The 23,785-nt window shown below is 43.2% G+C and overlaps 1 long non-coding RNA gene across 1 annotated transcript; it reads right to left on the bottom strand.

Annotated features, from left to right (window-relative positions):
• Positions 1-1,959: 1,959 nt before the first annotated feature.
• On the bottom strand, positions 1,960-21,818 carry LOC139080355 (uncharacterized). The gene is made up of 7 exons (XR_011534809.1): positions 21,727-21,818; positions 21,323-21,464; positions 20,830-20,945; positions 20,575-20,741; positions 19,427-19,543; positions 7,466-7,628; positions 1,960-4,102 (listed from the first exon to the last, which is right to left on the bottom strand). It is a non-coding gene; the product is annotated as an uncharacterized lncRNA (long non-coding RNA).
• Positions 21,819-23,785: the final 1,967 nt, after the last annotated feature.

Below are 23,785 nucleotides of genomic sequence, written 5' to 3'. Positions count from 1 at the left end.
GCAGCATGTTCGAAGGTGTGGAGAAGTGTAAGTGTTTGGAGGATGGAAGGGGCATGACTGGTTCTGAGAGTCCTTGAACTGAGGATGCCGCCCAGCAGTGCAGAGAGTGAGGCTATGATGTGGGCAAAGGGAAGATCCCGAAAGTCCTTTGTGTCACACCAAGAAATCTGGGCTTCATCTTTTAGACAAGTGAGAATATTCACTGGGGGAGTGTCACAATGACATTTGTGTTTTGGAAAGATGACTCTGACAGAATGATCTTGGAATGGATGATAGATTGGAAAGGGGAAAATGGGAGCCGAGCAGGTCAGGAGCCTGTCAAAATTGTCTCAGTGAGAAACGAGGAGGGCCTGGCCAGGGTGCTGGCAGTGTGCATGGATGGGAGCCGATAGACTTAAGAGACATTTCTGGGGTTACAGCACTTGACCTTGACAATGAGTTGGGTGTTGGGAATTCAGGAGAGAGAGGGTTGAAGATGTCTTGAAGGTTTCTCGCTTGGGTGGCTGATGAGTCCATCAAATGAGACATTGCCAAGCAAGAAATCTTATACTTAGAAATATAAATATATTAAATATATCTTATTTTTCATGAAATGCAAAGTTAGAATCCTCTTTAAGGGTTTCAGTGATCTGCTGAATTGCAGGCCTTTAATCTCACCATAAGCCATCCTGCAGCTCTCTTGTGCTTCTGAAATAATGAGGAGAATGATCATTATTATATTAATTTTAGTATTGCACAAATAGCTCTCTCTCCCTTTCCTGCAACTTGCTATCCCTCCTTGTTAGCTTTCAGCTCTGTCCAGCCTCAGGGTTCTGGTATTTCTTCCCTCTTGCCTAATGACAATGATTTTTCTGCCCCTAAGAGCTTTTAATCTGAATCTTCAAAACAATATGTGCATACTTTCCCTTTGTTCATTTATTCTTTCGCTCATTCATAGACTTGGTAATATTAATCGCAAGATCCCCTGCTGATCCTTGGGGACATAACAGCGTAATAAGACATGGTCCGTCACACTCCAGGACCTAGAGTCTACATGCCAGACAAAGGGATCAACACTGAGACACACATTTAAGTGTAAAGGGAAGAGCACTTGGTGGGGGCAGAAAGAAATGATTCCACCAGCAAACGGCAGGGGGTGGTGGTCAGGCAGTGCTTCATAGAGAAGGAGATGCTCCAGCTGAACCTTCCAAGAGAAGTAGGCATTGGCAAGGTGGAGTGGATGGGGAAAGCATTCTGGGAAGCATGGAGAAAGTAACAGAAACCCAAAATGCTTGAGATGCTGGGGGAAATAATGAGCATCTCCAGGGGGTTCTCATCTTAGCCTGCATTTCATCACCTCTGCTTGCTTTTTCAGTTTCAGCTCATGACACTCTCCCCTCGCTATAAACAATCTCTCCATCCCTCAGTGAGAAGCGTTGTCAGCCGGGGAAGCCTTCACAACCATAGCCGATAAATATAGATAGCGTTAGCACACCTGGGAATTGACTGAGCAAGAGATGAGTCTGCAAAGAGAAGGTTCATTGCTCTGCAGTTCCCCTTTGGAACACTGAGTGGCGCTGTCCACACATCACGGGGGAAAGGCTCATTTTGAAGCCAGATATTTTCAGCCATCATTTTCTTGGGAGCTAAGACTCTAATCATCCCGCTCGAGGAACATGTATGACAGTTATGCAGCCTGCACTGAATTTTAATGAAGGGTAGGAATAAAAAATCTGACTTTGTTTGGAGAGGAGAAAGTGGAAACCTGTCTTTCTGAATTAGCATCTCATATCACCAGGACTCTCTCATTCTCTCTCTCACAAACACACAGACACACACAGACAGAGTTTAGAATCTATTTTTCTAAGTTCTGTCTTGCCTGCTAAACTCCTCAGAGATTCTTTTTTACCTCCAATCTATTTTCTAAAGCCATATTCTATTGCTATCATACAAAAATGAACTATCACCAGCCAAGAGAGGACAAGAACTTAGCTAATTCCTGTTAATATCTTGCTGTCCAGGAACTTTCCCCTCCCATCCACGCTGCCCCTCTAGGTGCCATCTTTCCTTCTCACAATGCTCTTCCTCAGGGCAGCCATTTTCTGGGGAAGCTGGCAGGACCCTGGCTGTCAGTCTCTAAGGCGGCCGGATTTGAGGTACTGATGTCAGTGCTGTGGGATTTCTTGGGGCTTCCAGTTACCAGTCACATTCTCTGAGGATCCAGAGCCAAAGGAAAATGAGGCAAAGGAGAGAGGGACTCGAAGAATGGCACTATTGCTTATTGAGCAGCCACTGTGGATCTCCACTGCACCAGATAGCATATTTTAGGTCATTTAGATCTCAGAAAAGTTTCCAAAGGCAGGAATTATTATAAGTCCAAGAAATTGATGTCTTCCTTTATTGGCTTGGGGTCAAATCTAAGTTTATATCTTTTCTGGTAATGAAGTTCATGGCTTCAAATCCTTATTCAGAGAATCCAGGAATGTCTGTTTCCCATTCGGGGGCTCTTCTGCCTAAAAGGCCAAGCTGCCATGTGGTTTCAGTACTGGAAGGAGGAAGTCCAGGTCTATTTGGAAGGCGAAGATGGCCACGGTCTGTCCACCTCAGGAAGTGCTGGCGTCAAGGAGGCGTGACACTCTCCCTGAACTCGGATTGGACCCTGCCCACAACCATGAGAGGAGTTATAGAAATGGCGCCCTGTGTCCACTGGTCAGGGAGGGGTTCCTAAAGGAAGGGTTGGAGCAGGGAGAGTATTCCTCTCTCTCCCAGCATCCCAGTGCTTCATGCCAGAGCAGATATTGGCTCCTAATTGATAACAATTATTATGCTTCTCAGCACAGCAGCCAGAGTAATCCTTTAAACTATAAGGTAGATCAGGTCACTCCTCTGCTCAACATCCTTCAGTGGACCCCCATTTCACTCAGGGTAAAAGCCAAAGTCCTGATAATGGCCTACAAGACCCAACAGGATCTGACTGCACCGCTCCCCACCGCCTTATTTCCTTCACTCTAGCCACACAGGCCTCTTCTTGTTCCCCAACCACCAAAGGCACGCTCCCTCCTGCGCGCTGCTTCTCTGCTTTGCCTGGAAGACCTCTGCCTCATGATCACACGACTATCTCCCATACCCCTTCCAAATTCTTGCCTAAATGTTCTCTTCTCAGAACTATTTTGACCACTCTATTTAAAATTGCAACCTGCCTGCCTGACTCACTCCATATACCCCTAACCTGTTCTATTTTTTCTTTTATTTCATAGCAACCATAACCCTTTTTTAAAAAAATTGAAATAATTCCTATACCATAAAATAACGCTTTTAAAGTGTACAATTAAGTGATTTTTAGGATATTCACAAAGTTGTGCCAGTGTCACTGCTAGCTAATTCCAGAAGTTTCGTCATCCCCAAAAGAAAATCTGGACCCAGTAGCAGTCACTCTCCAATTCCCCCTTCTCTCGGCCCCTGGTAACCAGTGATTTACTTTCTGTCTGTATGGATTTGCCTATTATGGACATTTCATATAAATTGAATGATACAGTGTGTGGTCTTTTGGGTCTAGCTTTTTTCACTTAGCGTAATGTTTTTAAGGTTCATCCATGTTGTATTATATGTCAATACTTGATTAGTTTTTTTGCCTGAATAATATTCTATTGCATAGATATACCACATTTTATTTATCCATTCATCAGTTGATGAACATTTGGGTTGTTCCCACTTTTTGGCTATCATGACTAATGCTGCTATGAATAGTTGTGACAAGTTTTTGTGTAGACATATTTTCAATCTCTTGGGTCTATAAGTAGGAGTAGAATTTCTGGATCATATGATAACTCCATGTTTAACTTTTTCAGGAACTTTTCTAAAGTGGCTGTCCCATTTTACGTCCCACCAGCAGTGTATGAGGATTCTGATTTCTCCACATCCCTGCCACAATGTGTTTTTGTCTGTCTTTTTTATTATAGCCATCCTAGTGGATGTGAAATGGGATCGCATTGTGATTTGTAATTTTTTTTTACATTCTATATTATTTACTTATTTATGACACTTATCTGTTTCTCCCCACTAGAATGGCAGCTCTTAAAGGCAGGGATCTTTGAGCTTTTGGTTCATGGATGCTTCCTCGCACCTAGAAGAGAGTCAGCACATAATAAGCACATGCTATGGACCGAATGTTTGTGTTCCCCCAAAATTCAGATGTTGAAACCCTAATCCCCAGGGTGATGGTATTAGGACATGGGGTCTTTGGGAGGTAATTAGCTCATGAGGGTGGAGCCTCATGGCTAATTTGAGGATGTTGACAGAGGAGTTAAAATACAACAGCAACCAAGTGTCTGGAGATTTTGGGAGCAAGCAGAAGGAGAATCTCCTGGGCCGGAAGTCAGGCTATGCACTCTTGTTATCAACCTGGATTTAACTGTGACTTGTCTGGAAAAATCCCTCCCTCCCTCTGGCTCTCTATTTCCGTTTTTGTAAAGTTATGCAATTAGAACATAGACGCTTATGAGCCTTTCAGCACAGATGAGTCTGTGACCCTGGAATCTCAAAAGCATGGCCTACAGTGTTGGGTTTGAGAAGAGGCCAGAGGAGAAGCAACAAATCAAATGTCATCTGCTTTGGAGGCCCAGCTTCGGCCATGAGGCTTCATGGAGGCTGCACAAACTGGGTGGATGGACGTTCCTAATGTGGAACGCCAACTTTTCCTAATACGCTGTAGTTGAAATATAATCCCATCATCAAAATCAGGAGGGAAACAAAATCCAAATATTTGGAGTAATTAATTGAATAAACTCACTGCCCCAAATGTTGAAAATCAAGTTGATGGGACAGGAAAAGGACAGCTGAACCAAACTCAGCAAATGGCCTTCCATCCTTAAGTCCGGATGCCTGGAGAAAGACTAAGGGCCCTCTCTGTGGGATTCTCAGGTACAATTGCACATTCACGCCTACCATAATGCAATAAACCATTTCAGAGCTCTTTTCAAAGCACTTTCTTCTGCAATCTAATTTATGCCCATCACGACCCCAGGAGATGACAATTCCACCATAACGGTGCACAAAGAAACAGATTTCATTTCAGCCTTGCCAATGGATTTTGAAGCAGAAGGGAGCAATGAGGGAAGCCAAACTGAGGCCAATACTCGTGTCCCCGTATGGAAACAACTCTGAATTATAAAAATCAATGTAGGAACTCCATGACATGAATAAAGTGGAAGAGCAGATGGTGCAAAAAAGTCATTATAATTTGCTTTGGAAATGTATTACATTTTAATACTATGATGTCTATAGTTCATATCAGCCAGCTATGTAATGCATTGCACCATACATTAATACATTCAGATTGTGTTTGCGTTTTTCCGTATCTCCCTCTGCTCCTTTCTCTTTCTCTACCCAGCTGTGATTTGCTGTGACTTTCCTCCATTTGATAATTTCTCCCTTTCATGCCGTTTACTGTCTCTCTTTTCTCTTTCCTCCTACATTCTTTGCACTGGGTCCTGCCAATTCTTTCCTTAAACAATCTTACTTTTTAACCGATTATGAAAAAAGAAACATCTCTTGTAGACTATGTTGTACTTAATGATTTAGATTGCAATTTTCAGAAATTAAGAAAATAGAGAAACTCTACTTTTTCGTTCGTTTGTCTACCAACTGCCCTCCTCACTCTCTCTCTTCTTTTTCCCTCAGTCCATTCCACAGAGTATTACACACACATGCACACGTGCACGCACACACACACGCATGCATGCACACACCCACGCATGCACACACACACCATAAGCAGAAAAAAAATTATGAGTGGAGAAAAAAACCAAAATAAAGATCTAAGACAAATGGGAAAATTAAAATGTAGTTTTTCACACTGAGATATCTATACAGTTTTAAAATTTCAGTTGAAAATTTCAACTTAAGCAATGACCAAAAGGCCAAAATTTGAAAAGACAATATAATACAATTAAGTCTTTTCACTGCCAGTGATTCTTGGCATTTCAGGGACCTACAGGCCAATAAATGTTTGTTTCTTTGGCTTCTTAGTATCTACTGCTCTCCGACAGAGTCAGGAATATGCTATCTTACGAGCTGTGGTGTCAACATCCAGTCTCTGTGAAATTTATTAATTACTTTTTTTGCTCTAAGTTGCTAGTTATGGGCCCTCTTTGTGCTATCAGTCCTGGCTGGTATTGGGTCTCCAGAAAGTTCTAAGTCCTGTGAAGAAGGACCCCCAGGACTTCCAGGGCCCCCCGTTCCTAGAGGTCCACCTGGCCAGGAAGGTGAGAAATGATTTCATCTGTTCTGTTTACCTTTTCTTGTTTCTCTTGGATTGAACTGTTCACAGACCCAGGGAAATATTCCAAGTGGCCCTGATGGCCAGTGACCCCTGGAGCAAGCCATTTCATGGAGATAATGGCTACAGATTCCATTTCTCAAGGCACTGAGTCAGCTGGGAGCTTTTAAATCAGATGCCAAGAACTCACCCCACATTTCCCACATCACAACTTTGGAGAGGGCCCAAAGTATCTGTACATTTGAAAAGCTCTCTGGATGATTTTTTTTTTTAAGATTGGTCCTGAGCTAACATCTGTTGGCGGTCTTTTTCTTCTTCTTCTTCTCCCCAAAGCCCTCAGTACATAGTTGTATATTCTAGTTGTAGGTCCTTCTAATTCTGCCATATGGGATGACACCTCAGCATGGCTTGATGAGCGGTGCTAGGTCTGCACCCAGGATCCGAACCGGTGAAACCCTGGGCCACTGAAGTGGAGCACGTGAACTTAAGCACTCGGCCACGGGGCCAGCCCCTTTTCTGGATGACTTTTTAAGTGCAAGCAGAATTGAGACCTGCAATTCCAGCTCTGGTTGATGTGCAACATATTTTGCAAGGGTCAGGAACACACACATACACACACAAACATACACATGTGTGTCATGCAGTATAAATGTAAAGTAGGGTTTATTGGGGTAAATAGTTCAGACAGATGGATCAGCATGGTGTATTGTTCCTTTATCCTCTTGCTGGTCTGCTTAGAAGTATGTGGACAGCCCTGGCCACCCTGGAAGCACCAAGGAAATTATTCCAGTAGAAGGAATACATAACTTTGTACAAAGTTACAGGGAATTTCAGAAAGAAAGAGGAAACGGTCTGTCACCTGTGTAACAAAGAAAGCTTCCTGGCTGGAGGAATAACCTTACTAGTCTAGAGTTTAGCTAGGAGAATTTCCGTTCACTGCTGTAGCCATCAGTTAGAGAGCTGTGTGTCTCCAATGAGTGAACTTAGTTCTGCTGAGGCATCTCCTTGCCAAGTCACCAAAAGGGGCAAAGGAAAGAGCCTCCAGCACCATCCTCTAGGACACCCAAGAGATAGAAAGTTCTTTCCTGAATACACTACCTAGATCCCCTCTAAACCTTGAATCCATCTTGACTTCCCGTGGTTTAAGGGTGTGTTAATTTGCCCATGGTCACACTGCCTGTGAATGGTGAAGTCAGAAAAGAAACCTACTTAGTTTGCGTTCTGAAGGCCGTGCTGCAGTGTTGTGGAGGGGCAGAACTGAATTTTCCACCACCCATCATTTAGAAATGGGAGAGACATGCCAGTGGTCCAATGTGCAGAGTTCGCTTCAACAGGGAGCCTGAATGAAGAAGTTCTCTTAACGAGAGGTGGTCTGGATAGAGCACAAGGAGAGTTATGATCAAGCACATTAACCACACAAGTGGGATATTGGTCAAAACACTTAGTTTTCCCATGTCTCAGTTCCCTCACTTCTAAAATGGCAGATAATAATACTTTTTACTTATATTGCCCTTAACAGTATATGAAACTCCTCCACATCATTTCACGCAGTCACCACATTTACCTCTTAGAGACAATAGAAACTAAAATTAGTTTTAAAAGTAGTTTTCTTAAAATCAACGGACTAAACTAGAAGATGTTTGTTTTGACACAACTCAAAATGGGAAATATAATGAGCACATTTTGGCATAGTTAATGTGCAATTCTCATATAAAAAATCCTCAGGAAAAGATTTCTAATTGTGCTTGAAATAAAATAAGAGCTCAGTTCTAAAATATTCAAGGACACAATCCATGTTGATATGTTAGAAGGGAAATCGAGAACGGTGAACTTAGGGAACATGTCATAAGAAACAGGTTGGCATGATCCATTTTGTTTAATTTTTAATATTTAAGGTTTTAAATAGTTTCTGTCATGTATTTTGGACAAAGAAACATGGACACTCACTGATGCCTACACAATCCTTCTACACACCTCTCAGAGTACCCTTGTAGCACTCACAGAGGTGCACCCTGAGAGTGGCATGGTTTTATCTGGGCTCACCTTGCCAGCACCATATGCCAACCTTTGACCCATGCTGTAGACTGTTTATGCCCCCCCCACCTTAGTAATATGTTGAAACCCTAATCCCCAGTGTGATGATATTAAGAGGAGGAGTCTTTGGGAGGTGATTAGGTCCTGAGGGTGCAGTCCTCATGAATGGTATTAGTGCCCTTATAAAAGAGAGCCCAGAGAGCTCCCTTGTCCCTTCTGCCATGTGAGGACACAGTGAGGAGACAGTCATCTATGAGCCAGGAAGTGAACCCTCACCAGACACTGACTCTGCTGGTACCTTGATCTTGGACTTGCAGCCTCCAGAACTATGAGAAATAAGTGTCTTGTTTACAGTCCACCCCGTCGGTGGTATTCTGTTCTAGCAGCCCAAAGGGACGAAGACAAACAGCATCTGCTACTTGTCTAGTCCATGGGAGTTAGCGCATTGCTCAGTCAGTATCGTCCGTGTGTATCGCTACACAGTGCTGATACGGATGAGCTCCCGTGGACCAGGAAGCTGGAGGTCTTTCTTCTCTTCAACATATCTGATCTACCTACCACTGAGCCCCTTTGAAAACTGCTGAACAGCATGAGCCCTAAACAGGGGTTCTCGAACCTGGCTGTGCGTCAGACTCACCTAGGGACCTTATTAAACATGGAGCTCATTAAACATGTTGGTTCCTGGACACCACCCCAGAGATTCTGATACAGAAAATCCAAGCACTAGCCAAGACTCTATTTTTTTTTTCAGTGTCTCTATAAATGATTCTAATAAAGAAGTAAATTTGGGAAATACTGTTAAGTTGTCCTTTAGTTCCAACAGAACGTACTTCCTAGATTACTATATTTTTCTCTGTCATATATCCCAATATTCATCTTTAAATCTATGTTTGAAGTTATGAAAACCTATGGGCATGGATGTGAAATAACTTTGAAAGAGCAATTCATGAATTTATTCAATAATTCATTTAGTAAACACGTATAGACTGTCATCTATATGCCAGACACTGTGTGGGCGCTTAAGATACAACACTGAGTAAAGCACAGGCTCACAGCCCAGTCAAGGAATCAGGCATTTAAAAGAGGGCTGACAATTCATTGTGGTTTGAGGGCTGTGACAAAAGTCAGCACAAAGTCCTGCTATTACCAGGACACAGAGGAGAGAGACTCACCCAATAAGGAAAAGGCAAAAAAGCCTTCCTAGGAGAGATGATGCTAAGCTGAGCCTTGAATTGGAAGGAGAAAGTAGAAAGGGAGGGAGAAATATGTTGAGCATAAAATGTATGGTTTCAAAATTGCCTAATTCCATCTCCTGTTTATTTTGGAATCCAGGACTTCCTGGTTACATTGGAGAACGAGGGCCAATAGGAAAAGAAGGAAATATTGAGAAGCATCCATGCCCACTAATATCTCCTTTTCTAGTGAAGCTGGTTGGATCCCTCCCAGCGCCCTTCCAGCCCCTTGTCTTCCAAGAAGCCCGTTATAAGATTCAAGTCCATTTCAACGTCTCCAATGGAGTATTTGCTTGGACCGTCCCTGGTATGTACAAAGTTGGCTTTGAATTTGAGCTGTTCCAGCGCTCTGTAAATGTGAGTCTCATGAGGAATGGCGTATTTATCAGAAGTACGCAACCCGAGGCCAAGGATGGCCACGAGGAAGCATCAGGAACTGCCATCTTGCAGCTGGAGAGAGGGGTCAGGGTCCGGCTGGAGTCTAAGCTACAGGAAGCAGATTATGAGAAAGGCACCCAACCGTGTTCTTTGGGCCTTTACCCTATGGAAATTAAGAAGGCTGGGGAGCAACGGCATTCTTCCCATTCTCAAGGAGACCTGCTTTTAAGAGTAAATCTTGCTCTGAAATTAAAGTATTTTGGGAAGAATTTCCTGGAAATATAGCTGGTATTGGAGAGGAAGACTTAGAATAGAATACATGAGACATTTTTGATATGTAGGATTTGTTTTATTGTAAATATATGGTGTCACTTTCTGAGATCTACGATTTCAGGAGAAATACATTTGGATCCCAAGGAACTACCTATTGATCCTTGCATGAACATAAAGTCGTATATAAAAAAATATATTTTCTCCTCACAAGATGTATAGTAATTTTGGAGCAATAATATTTATATCATTGAAAAAATAGGGGCAAAGTTATATTATAGAAAAATACTGTGTTGGGAGTAAGGGAAAGAAAATTTATCAGCCAAAAAGTTAATCCAAAAATGTAACTTTATGTTATAAAACTTGCTTGTAAATCCCTATTAATTAGTAGAAACAGAGGGGAAATTGGATATTCATATAGTAAATAATATTAATTTTAATATTTATGAATAGCTGACAATACCTGGTTAGCATCCTAGTTTTGTCCTTGGACATATGTACTTAGTGTTAGATGTTTATAGTGCTTTCCTATTACAAAGCATTGTGTTCTGATGATTTGAAGTGACCATGCACGGAATTCATGAAGTTCTGTAACATGCACCACAGCTCCCATGTGTCCTGATGCTTGGTTTCTTTTGAGAACTGCAAAAAATATATTTTAAGGGCAGCTTTCTCTGCAGAGACCCCAGAAAGGCCACATCCCAGGAGTAGACACACGAGCCAAATACACTATCTCAAAAAAAGTTGGAAGCAGAATTTAAGAGGATCTGGGTGACCTGGTGATACTCCATCTGCCTGCCACAAGGAAGTGGAACGCTTTGTGAGAAAGAAACTTTTCATCCACAAAATTTGACATCTAATTACACATTATGGTGCATTAAAAAAAAAGGCAAAATCAAAACAAGAACAATTTCTCCCAAAACCAAGAGAAACACTAGATGAAATAAATATAGCTTCAAATAATTCAGTTATTGAAGTCATTAGAAGGCAACTTTAAACAACTCTGATTATTATGCTTAAGAATATGCAGGAAAATATTGAACATTTCAGCTGAGGCTTTGGGATCCGTAACAATAAAGTCACGTGGTAAATCTTGATCTGAGAATTACAACGGCTGAAATCGGCAGACGGGTTTGGTGGCAGATCACACACAGAAGCACGAAGGAGTAGTGAATTGAAAATGAGAACGATTCAAACTGAGGAACAGAGGAAAAATTGGGGGGAGGAAGACTGTTAGATATATGTGGGACGGGTGATAAAGTCTAGCATACACGCCGCCAGTGTTCCAGAAGCACATTTATATTGAAAGTAAAAGAACAGAACAATATGTAATTATTTGCAAAAAATTACGTGACTATACTAACATCTGACAAAGCAGACTTTGGTGAGAAATATTACTCTCAGTAGAGAGATTCCACAATACTAAAAGGTCAATGAGGCACGAAGACATAGTGATCCATCATTTGTACGGAAAGTTGTTGTTCTTTAAGTTTATTTAGGGACAGAATTGGTGTGAAACTTTAAAAGAGCTAGGTGTGAGAAAGAACTGGAGATGACATGTTTGGAGATGCATTTTATAATTAAAATGGCTTTCTGTGGTCCATTGTGCTTGAGTAAGTTCTCCCCTCCCTTCTGGCAATTGAGCAGGACACGTGGCCAACATGTTCAGAGGAGGTAATTCAGGCATCATCTTTAACCCTAGATCTGAGTCATTGGTCTATTCAGAATTCACTAGAAATTCAGTAATGGCCTCATTGGAACACACTTTCTACTGACTACCTGTGCTCAAGAATAGAAGGGAATACTTTTTCTGAATCCTAGGTGGCTCACTGTCTTCAGATCCACCTGGGAGGTGGATATATAAGAGATGGCAGCCAGAGAAGTACATGGAGAGGGAGGGGTGGGTTAAGAAAAGCTGGATCCTCCCATGCTTGTTCCCACCCTCTGCCTCTCTCTTACTCCTGGCCCTTTTCATTTGTGCCAGTAACTGCCTGAGAAAAATCTTCTCTCAAGTGAGACACATCCCTCTGTTGTCCCTAGAGGGTGCTCAGAATCCACTGATCTAGACCCAAGCGGCTTCAGAACCTAAAGTGAAAAACACCGAAGAGCCAGAGAAAGAATAATGCAAAGAAGGAGCAGAGAGAGCTACAAAAGAACAGAGTATAGAGCAACATCCTCCTCGCTTTGGGGAAGGAATCAGTGACCATTGATTCTCTGACTTTTTGAGCCACAGGATTTCAATGAGTATTTGGCGTTCATGCAACAAGTATCTTTGGAGACAGAATTGATCTGTGCATTCTTCAATGCCAGACGCCAAAGGGATAGCAATATACAAGAATGGGAAAAATGTAACTACCATGAAATATACATCCACGGTGTGTGTTATTCTGTTCAAGATGTTTTACTATATCTTATCCTCACAGCAAAAGGACAGGATAAGTTTTATTATGTTCATTTTGTAGATGTGGAAATGGAGTTGCAGAGTAAGTGAACAGCCTGCCCAAAAGGAACATGGCTTTTTGGTATTGGCACAAATTTCAAATCCCTGACTTCGCCAATACACCCTCCAGCCCTCTTCTGAGGCTCATAAGTGAGTTAAGTAAGCAATGATTTATACACAAAGAGCAAAGTAGCAAGGCATGATAAGAACTTTAAATGCGGCATATGGAAGTTCATAAAAGCAGGAGAATTTCAGGGCTACCTGGCCTCAGAGGCCATTCAGTCCAAAACACAAATCAATGAGTCAATCTTCATCACATGTTGAAGAGGCCTCTCCAGCTTCTGCTTGAGTGACTCGAATGAGAAGGAACCCCCTCCACCACAAAATGTTCTTCCACTGATGAACTACTCTGTCAGAAAGATTTTCCTTGTGTGACCCCAAGTCTGCTGCCCTGAAACTTCCAGCTGTGTCCTAACGTCATCCTTTGCAGCCACACAGTGCTAGACCATTCTTCATTTTATGTAATGCCATATCACATATTGCATGCCCATGCATGCTGGTTCTCCTCCTAGGATTTCTTATCCCCAGGTTCAAAGAAAAATCCAGGTTCTGCCTCTCTTACCTTATAGGATAGAGGTTCGAGGTTTACCCACAATTCTAGTTGCCTTACTCAGGATACATTCCTAAAAGTGGGTACCAAGAATGAGCAAGTATCTATCCAGCACATGCACACACGGAACAACCCACCTATGTCCCGTCGATGGCAACTCTTTCCCAGACACCCCTCTATAATGAGTTCCTTGTACCCTTCTCAGAACCACTCCTCTTTCTAGCATTGTAGTGACACATAACATTTCTGGGTTGTGATTATATGTTCATATATGTTTCTTTAACAAAATTTTGAAGGCACAAACTATATTTGTCTTTATAACCTCAACACAATGTCTGGTACGTATTGGATGTTCAATAAATGTTTCAGCTCCCCCATGGCAGAGATTGTATCTGTGCTTTGTTCACTAATGTGTATCCAGCACCTAACCAGAGCTTAGTTCTAATTGTCAAAAAATACTTGCTGAATGAATGCATGAATTACTCAACATAGTGTTCCAGGGAAAACATTAAATCGTGCATTATTTTAAATAGTATCTGCTGAGTATATACTATGTGCATGGCATTATTCTACTTAAAACAGTTCTATAAATGCAACCCAAAGTGTCATTTCCTCATTTTGACAGTTCCGTGTGACCCAGCTTTCTCAGGTAGTTTACAATGAAGACAAGACCTTAGTCATTTTTCCCAGAGTGTGCTATTAACCCATCCGTTTCACTTGCCCTCACGGTAGCGTTTGGAGGTCTAGAGGCAATGTTTTAGATTTATTTCTAGCACGATTCACCTTATTCTTTCATTCCTTTCATGCTAATCTATCGATAGTTTTGTGAATCCTGATTCTATCAAAAACCCATTTGTTCTCGCTCTCTGGCTCGCTGCATCCTCAGATTTGATTAAAGGGCCATCAATGGTCTCACATGAAACGGTGATAAAAATGTTGAACCAGATAAGACCAAACCCAGGACTCCTTAGCAGAGACCATTTTTCTAGGTTGACATTGATCCATTAGTCAGCATCCTCAGGACACAGCCGTTCACTAATGATTCCACTCAGCAGTAATACCATCAATGGTTGGTCATTTTCACAAAGACATAATAAGATTTTGGTAAATGCCACACTAAAATCTACAGCCTTATGTCTCTAGCAATCTCCTCAGTAATTCATTTATAAACAAACCAACAACTAAAAGAAGTTGGCATGATTTGTTCTTAGTAAACCCCTGACGCCGCTTTGCAATCAGTTTTATTTTCCAAGTCTTCATGAGCCATCTTCTTGGTATTTCTATCTAGACACTCTTCCAAAATTTCCAGCAAGCTCACCAACTGTAGTTCATGACTTTCAGTGTCCGCCTCTATTTGAAAATGGAAACTTTTTCCTGTATCCTCAGGAATCCAGTCTCCTCAATGCTCCCAAGAGCCCCAAAGCTGTTCAAACAAATTAAGCTTCCTTTGAACCCTTACAAGTTAAAAAAATAAAAAAGGATAATCTGAGAAAAGTACTTACAGCATCTACGACCAAGGGTACTGTACATGTCATTTGTCCAACATCCCTTACTCTGAGGATCTGTGCCAGACTATCTGCTGGCAAGTCAATGTCATTCCCCCCTCCTGTGTCATAGAGGCCAGAGACCTGTGAATGTGAACTGCTTTCCCCAGAGTCCCTGACAACTAGTCTGCCAATGTGAGGAATTTCCACAAGTTTTGAAAGACTGGAATAGATAATGATAGATATAAATAGATACACAGATAGATAGATAGATAGATAGACAGGTAGATAGATAGATAGATAGATAGATAGATAGATAGATAGATAGATAGATAGACAGACAGACAGGTAGGTAGATAGATAGATAGATAGATAGGTAGATAATTGCCGCTCCTTTAGAAACAGAAAGACAGAAAGAAGATCTGTGGGCTGCAGCAGACGTGAGAGTTTGAGGAGCCTCTGGGCGTTTTCCTGTGAACCACCCACATCAGGACTGAGGGTGTCTGTAGTCATTGTCAGCTGTTTCCTGAGGTCCTTTGCCTTTCTGATTGCTTTGAAAACTAGCAGCATAACTGAAAACAAGCTGAAACCTTCTTTTATTTTTTTCCCTCTGGCTCTCACTATAGTTTTATAAGCATCTCATTCTCCATATAAAATCCCTTACTGCTTATAAAATATGGAGCGTTTTCTGTTCTCCTAACCAAACTCTGATATGGGAAGCAATCTTCCTCCACTCCACATAAACCTCATGGGACTGACAATCAAGGGGGCTTTTCTTCTACCCCAACAGCAGGCTTGTGCCCAGATTGGCCAACCAGTGCACCCCCCTCCAGGTCAGTGACCGATCTAGGGGTAAGTCTCTAAACAAGCAGAGAAAATCAGAGTATTTTAAGTTTTGATGTTAGGCCACTGAAAAACGGTAGATTTCTCCTCATCTGCATGACAGACTGTAAGGATGTAGAGCTAGGGGTCCCAGTGGCCACCTGACCTGCTACAAAGAAAGATCCTACCAGAAGATGAAGCCAACACAAGAGGACTGTGGATCTAAAATATGGAGGGAAAGACAGTGTCCTGATACACTGTGTAAACTGGTACATCCAGATGAGTCTGAAGCCAGAAGTGCCCTTGAAATTGCAATTCATATTGTGAATGCCCTCCGGCCAAAGACCACCAGGGACACACCTATAGTTGAATAAGTTGGGGTTATTGATCACTGCATTGAGAAAGGAGGGACACTGTGGACTGTCTCGGTAAATGGTTCTTAGAAAGGACTTACAGGATTTGGCTTTGGGTGTGTGATTTGGAAAAGGATTTAAGGAAGTGAGGCTTTGCTCTGGATTGGAGGTCATCAGGAAGCAAAAGTTATTTTATGCTCCAATATCTTAATAAATCTTGTCTGTAGGGAGGGAATTCCAGGGCAAGGCTAAAGCAGTAATTGGAAAAGAAGCAGCCGTCATTCATATTAGTCAGGATGTTGGTGATTTTTGTGATCTTGTTTTTATCTTGTCCCAGGACAGTTACAGAGTGACTTTGCCGGCTATTGGTGTATCTATGACATTGTTTAGGTTCAACAGGCCTGGCTGTGAGTGCCAAGCTGGCTCATAGCAACACCAAGCCCTCCCCAACAGCACCGGGCCAGCCCCTGGATGTCAGGGATTGCTCGCCTCTTTCTCAACTTGCATGTCCAACTTATTGAACACCAACTATATTCCAGATATTTCGGAAGATTGGCATTCTCTGAGAGAGACAGAGAATATATACGCACATAAAATGTTGTAAAAGGTAATTACAGATTCGGTTAAGTTCTATCAAGGAAGGAATTAAATAGCATGACCTTCAACTAGAGAGTAACTTCAGGTGGCCACTTGAAGGCAGATGATTAGGGAAAGAGCTCACTGGGAAGGTGACGTAGGGGCTGAGACCTGAAGGATGAGAATGAGGGAGACATTTCAGGCAGAGGGAACAGCAAGTGCAAAGAAGCTGAAGTGGACGAAGGGCTTGAGAGAACTCAGAACAGAAAGGAGATTCGTGTGCCTGGAGTATGGTGAAAGAGAAGAATGGAGGTGAGATGAAGTTAGAGGAAGAGTCAAGAGGCCCATCATGCTCGGCCTTGTAGGTTCTTAGTAGGGAAAGTCATCTCCCCCACTCCTCATGCCTCCATATGAGGAGACTGCAATTGGAGTAGTAGCTTCGGGCTCCCTCTGTCCCTCACCGGCTCTTCCTTAGAAGGAGGATGACTTAACCAGTGTGTGACTTTGAGAAAATGAACCCTAGCCCTTCCTGTCTCTTCTTTAGCATCCAGGGTACCCATGGGAGGCACACATTCTCTGCTCCTCTTTGCCACGGATTTTACATGGGCAACCCTTAGGGAGGAAGCCTGGGGTTGCCCGCCTCTGCCTACGAACCTGTCAATCAGATTATTTCTTGGGTGCTCCTTCGCAAACCTCCTGTATTAGTTTGCTAGGGTCCCCATAGCAAAACGCCACAGACTAAGTGGCTTAAACAACCGTAATTATCTTCTCAGAGTTCTGGAGGCCAGAAGTCCAAGATCGGGGTGTCAGCAGGGTCGGGGTCTGCTGAACCCTGGTTTGCACATGGCCTCCTTCCTGCTGTGTCTTCACAAGGTCTTTCCTCTGTGGACACTCACGTCCCTGGCGTCTCTTCCTCTTCTTAGAAGCACACTAGTCCTAATGGATTAGGACCCCACCCTTATGACCTCATTTAACCTTATTTACCTCCTTAGAAGCCCTATCTCCAAATACAATCATATTGGGGGTCAGGGTTTCACCACATGAACTGGGAGGGACACAATTCAGTCCATCATTCCCACAGATTTCAACCTATTTTTCCACAGATTTAAGCCACATACTCCACAGAGATTTGCAAGAGATATTTATCTAGAGCTCCCTCAGTCCTAAACTCAGGTGGAGAATGGAAATAACATTTTCCAGGCCACCCAAACCCTCACATAGACTAAGGTTAGGCATACAAATTTAATTCCAAATGCAATGGGAACATTTCAGAGTTTAAGCAGGAAAGCAACACGATCTGATTTACAAGGATTGCCCTGGGTATTGTGTGGGGTATCTATTTTAAACGACTGTCTTTTAAAACCTACATGACAAGGTTCTAAGAGCCTTAAATGGCTGTATTTTGTCCTCACCACCACTGTGTGAGATAGATATTATTATTCCCATTTTGCAGATGAAGAAACTAAGACATAGACCAGCTAAGTAGCTTTCCTGAGGTCATGCAGTTACTATGTGCCAAAGCCAGAATCCACACCCGCTATATCTAACCCGTAGTCAAAAGTGAAAATCACACTGAAACAAGTTTATGTGGTTGTTTCAAAAGTATGGAAGGATGCACAAGAAGCTATTAACGATCTGCTCCTCTGGATGATAGGATTTTAGGCACAATAACGTAGCGTGAAGAAGTAGCAAAGAGCAGCTAAGAGCTTGTGCTTGAGAGTCGACAGATCACAAGAGCTGCCATGGACCTACCACTTCCCCTTTTCCAGGCGCTGGTCTGTTTCACAGGTGTTACCTCCTTTAATCCTCAGAATAGATCTGCCTGCCCTTAAAAACCCATTCTTTTCCCCCTAATGAACCTTGTAGGATAAGTGGCATTGTCCTAGCAAAACAGCATAGGAACACTAACCACTACCAGGCATATTACTGGGAGCTAACAGTCACTGCACACCAGGTACTGCTCTAAGCCCTTAGCGTGTATTAGCTAATTGTATCCTCCCAACAACCACGGGTCCTATTAACATCTCCATTTCACAGACCAGGCGCGGAGGCACATGGTTATGTGATTTTTCCCCAAAGACATAAAATTAGTAAGTTGCAGAATCCAGTTCTGAACAGAGTACAGCTCCAGTGTCTGAGTGCACAGTTTGGTTATTATCTCCCTAAACAATTGGAAAAAAACGAGGTTTAGGGAGGTTAAGTAACTTTCCATAGCTAGCAAGTCACAGAAATAGCCGTGTGACTCTGGGCAAGTCACTGCTCCTCTCTTGGCCTCAGTTTCACCAGCTGTTAAATGGGTAAATGATACTACTTACAAAATAAGTTTGAGTGATAATTAAACGACATAAATGCATATAAAGCTCTACGCCAAGTTCCTGCCACAAAGTTAGCGCTCAAAATAGTCCCCAGTTTGAGAGTTTTATAATGAGCATATATTCCTTTAAAATCAGCAAAAACAATCAAAACATTCCCATTTTGAAATGAATCCTCACATGCCATTTGTCTGAGCAATGAGACTTGAACACATTTAACACAGCAAGATGCTGTCTCACCATCTTTCCGTTCCTCTTGGATTTTTTTTTTTTTTCATTTCCTCCCACCAATTTGAGCTCGCACCGTCCTGACTCAGCGATGAGTTTTCCTGGCAGGGAGGATGGGGTGGGAGGACTCAGGTCACAGGTTATACTTCTTCTGTGGGCTTTCTCTACAAACAAAAAACCCTTCCACAAACCTCGGTGTTTTTCGGGCTTTGTTTCCTGACCCTCTTGAAAGAGGTTCCAGCCTGCCCACCCCCGACCCACCTTTCGGACACATCTTCCTTGTGTCCTCACTCTTAGGAGAGCTCACCAAGCTGGCACATTGACCTCTTTACACAACAACTCTCCCCACTTGCTTACTTCCTTCCTCACCAGGACCATTGTACCTTTTAACCAGGATTTCATTGTTGCAGAGGGCCTTTTCTTGTACTCACTGTCCATTCGTTTCATTCCTTTGTGACAGCAGCATTCTCTGAGAGCATCCTGTAATGTTTCCAGGACCGCTACTTCCACCATGAGCGATGACAGCAATCACTTCCATCTTGACTGTGCTGGGTATGAGCAGATGCCGTTATGTACTCTGTGTGCATGATCTCATTTAATCCCCTAACAACTCTGGGATGAGGATGCTATTATTATCCTCAAGAAACGACTGAAAAAAACCTGAGGCTTAGAGAGGTTAAATAGCTCACTTGAAGCCACAGAACAAGCAAACGGCACAGTCATCCACTTCTCTCTATCCCCACCTCCATCTCCTTAGTCAAGCCTGCCACCCCATCACCTGGGCTGGTTCACCAGCCTCCTAACCAGGCTGCCTGTCTCCAGGCTTGACCCCCTGCAATCTATTCTCTACCCCAGAAAAGTGAAGTTATAAAAACATAAGTCATGGTACTCCCTTGTTTAAAACCCTTCAGTGGCTCCTCATATCTTTTATGATAACGTGCTAAGTACTTACATGGCTTTGAACTATCTGGATCAGCCTGAGCTCTCAAGCCTTAATTTACTTCTCCCTAATCCCTTCCCCATAGTCTGTGATCCACCTGTATTAGACTTCATTTGTCCTAGGCCTTGCACTGTCTGTTCCTCAGCTCAAACACTGTTCCTTGCCTTCCACCCTCATCCGTGGGAGAAAATAAAGGCATCTGTCTTGCTTCTCTGCTTCATACTTCCTCCAAAAGCACATGAATTCCCAGGTAATTGAATGCATTCATAAGGCTTTTATTGCATCATTTAATTCTTCCCAAACCCTCTACAGATGAGGAAGCTGACCTCAAGCGACCTGCTCAAAATCAGATTTCTAGCAAGTGGCAGAGCTGAGATGTAGAGCGCAGGTCTGTCTGACTCCAGACACTGATCTTTCCTCTGTGCTTTGATGCTATGACTGTTTTGAAGTTAAAAACAACAGCAGGTAAACGAGGCTGGAGGGAGGGCTTGTCTACGAGGCTGGAATGAATCCAGTAAATGGGGAGAAAAGGAATCTCAGCCTGTGCCCTTGGTCGGGGGGGTGGGGGAAGGTCAGGAACCGGGCTCTAGCTGGAGAGTGAGTTTCTGCTTTTTGAATCAGAGTGATTTCCTTGCCTACCTTTGTGTGGCTGCAACCACAGGAGCTGTTTCATTAATGCCCCTGGGAAAGCCCAGCAAGATGATCCGTCCTTGGCAACGAAGGGGCAACCCAGGTCAGGTCTACCCAGAGGCTCAGCAGGGCACTTGCAGGAGAGCAGAAAGGAAATCTACCAAGGAGGCAGGGCTCTGGAGAAACCAGGGTTCCAGAAACCAGCTCCACGGAGTTCTCACCTCCTCTCCCTCACCCTCCTCAAACCAACACTCACCCACTCACTTGCAAACTTTCTAGGAAAGACTGGGTCCTTGGTGTCTGACAAAACTCTTTGAGCTCCTGCTCTGCTGTGCGACTTTCTCCACGTCCCTTCCCCTGTCCAGCTTCAGATTCCTCATCTGTAAAATATACAAAGATGCCACCTACTGCACACAGTTGTTTGTGATTTCATTGAAATCATTACATGTAAAAGGGACTAGCACAGCGCCTGACACAGAGAGTTGGTTTTTGTAAGTTATCTATGTTGCCAACTGCTCTAAACCTACAAAGATGGAATTAGGAAAATGCAGGGGATTCCTGTGTAGGATGGCCCCCCCCTTGTGTCCATAGCTTTTGGCCTAAACCACCCCCCCCCCCGATTTTCCCGAAAGGCCAGCCCTGATCTGACCCCAGCCTCCCCTCCTATCTGAGCATCAATCTGTTCACAATCCGTGATTGCCCTCCATTTTCCATGCACTGAGAAAAACAGAGCTGAATATATCTGCTCCTTGCCTACCTGCCCAGCAGAGGAACAACCGTCCTTCTCGTCCACTAGGGCTGTTTCATCTATCAGGCTCCATGGTAACAGTAGCTGGGGCCTACAAGCTTTGCAAGGGCCTAGAGAAATCTTTGAGATCTCAAATACAGAATTATTGGCTCTGAAACATGAAAGCAATAACATGTAAATTAATAAATGTTTCACTTAGTGTGTCTACAAAATGTGTCATATCAACTTTTAAAAAGCTTTTATAACAATTTTATAAATTATAATATATAAATTCCATTTAACATGGGATGCGGGGGCATTTTAATATATTACAGGTGAGGAACCAAAGTCAGAAAGCCTAAGGCTAACCAAAGCCTTAAAACAGCCTGTACCGCAACTTTACAACAGACAGACTCCACCAGCTTCCCAAAGACCTTGACTCATACGGTTTTCCTCTTCCCAAAATGACTCCGCCCCTCTTGGAAGCTGGTGCTAACTCCCCAGAACTGATTGGCAGCTGAGCAGGACCCTCTACCTCTTCGGAGGGCCCCACTCTCTGTGGTCTCAACCCCCTCTATCATTCTCTGTCTCTATGGTACAACCTCACACACATTGAGCCTAGCCCTGGGTGTTAGGAGCTCTCTTCCATGTGGAGAGGGAGCTTCGTTGTGCCTGAAGATCTCACTGCTGAGCGAGGGAGGTGGACAAATCTGTATAGAAACACAGCATTCAACCAACTTTCCAATGGATGGCTGATCTCCTGTCTGGCTTTCTCCGTCTTGAGAATTACATGAATTTGTAGGACGTCTCTTCTTAAAGTCCTAGGACCTCTCTTAGCTGGACCCATCGCCCCCAGAAGCTGTGTTGATTAGGGCATTCTGATGTAAGTTCCTTTACTGATTGAAGAAAATCAGGGAAGTTTGATAATAGCGACACCCAGCTCCTCTTGATTAATAATCAGGTCTCAAAGGGAACTGGCGCCTCGTTGTGATAAAAGGCTCAGAGCCTTGCTCTGTCTGTTTAGCATTCTTTAAAACACACATCATTCAGCTTTATCTTTAGATAAGTCTTCTTTTCTAGCAGAGCTTTTTTGTTTATCTCAGCCTCACATGGAGTTTTCCCCTTTGTTGTTTTTATTATCTAAGCGATGCGTATTTATTATGGAAGAGTTGGACCAACAGATAAACAATGACTCAAACCACCATCTCGTTGGCATTGTGACTGATGATGAAATCTGCCACCAGAGCAGAATGCCAAGAGCCTCCTGCCAGATGGTAAACAACTTGGGTAGAAGAGCCATGTCTGCAGCCAGGCCCAGTCGGGAGGCACGGATTGGGGAGGTGCCCCAGTTTGGACTTGGACTTGCAGCCCAGCTCCCTGCCTTGCTGGCTGTGCAGAAATCCTTACTCAGACTGGTTGGAACAATAAGGATATCCACCGACCCACAGAGCTGGAAGCTTCAGGACTGGCTTAATCCAGTGGTCACTTATTCTCCTGGCCATGCCCACCTCCTGCACCAGTGTCATCCTCAGGCTGATAGTGAGGTGGCCGCAGCACCTGCAGACCTCAATCCACGCACGACTGTGCCAGAGATCGTCTCCTGCTGAGGCTGTCTCTAGAGTGACGACAATATTTGTAGAACCACAGAAAATTTTCTCTTGCATCTTTTTTATTCAAATTGATGCTCATTTCTGAACTAATCCCGTGGCCAACGGAATCCTCTGTATTAATTGGCTTTGGCCTGCGTTCTCCCACTGTAAATTGGGATACAATTTGTATGATTAGCTCGGACTAATAAGCCCTGCCCTTGCAGATGGAGTGGACGTCGGGAAGTCAACAGCACATGTGTGGTCTCGGACGAGTTATTTAACTCTTCTGAGCATCAACACTCTCGCTTATAAAATGGGAACAGTCATGCAGATTTTGCGGTGGAGAGGACTTGAGATAATTCATGTGAAATGACAAACACTGTGCTTGACACTTAGCAGGGCTCAACCAATGAATAAATGTTTGATAAACCCATTAATTAATTAATCAGTTTCCTGAGGGGGGCAATGACAAATAGATTATCATGCCCTCATCGCCCTCTGGCTGGACATTTTAGGGCAAATAAGAAAGTCCTTGAAACAGAGTTAAGCGGGTCAAAAATCCACCCACACTTGAGGGACCAAAGCTGACTTGATTGATGATAAAGAGCTCGGGCTCTCTGGTTAGACTTCCTAGGTTTGAATCCAGAATTTTTAACCTGCTGGCTGTGTCACCTTGGAAACATGGCCTTCTCTCCCCAAGCTTCAACTTCCTCCTCCGTGAAATGGGTCAATAAGAGGTAACACCCATTAAACGGCATGCACGGGACAAGCGTTGTCTAAACACGCTACAGGTAGAATTTCATTTAATCCTTTCTACGACCCCATCACAGTGGCTCTTTTATTACTCTACTATAAACATAAGGAAACTGAGACATGGGAAGGTTAAGTTACTTGCCTAAAAGTC

Source organism: Equus przewalskii, chromosome 29, assembly GCF_037783145.1.
Source record: "Equus przewalskii isolate Varuska chromosome 29, EquPr2, whole genome shotgun sequence".
Taxonomy (NCBI): domain Eukaryota; kingdom Metazoa; phylum Chordata; class Mammalia; order Perissodactyla; family Equidae; genus Equus; species Equus przewalskii.
The sequence above is the reverse complement of the archived record's forward strand: the minus strand, read 5'-3'. Positions and strand labels throughout refer to the sequence as shown.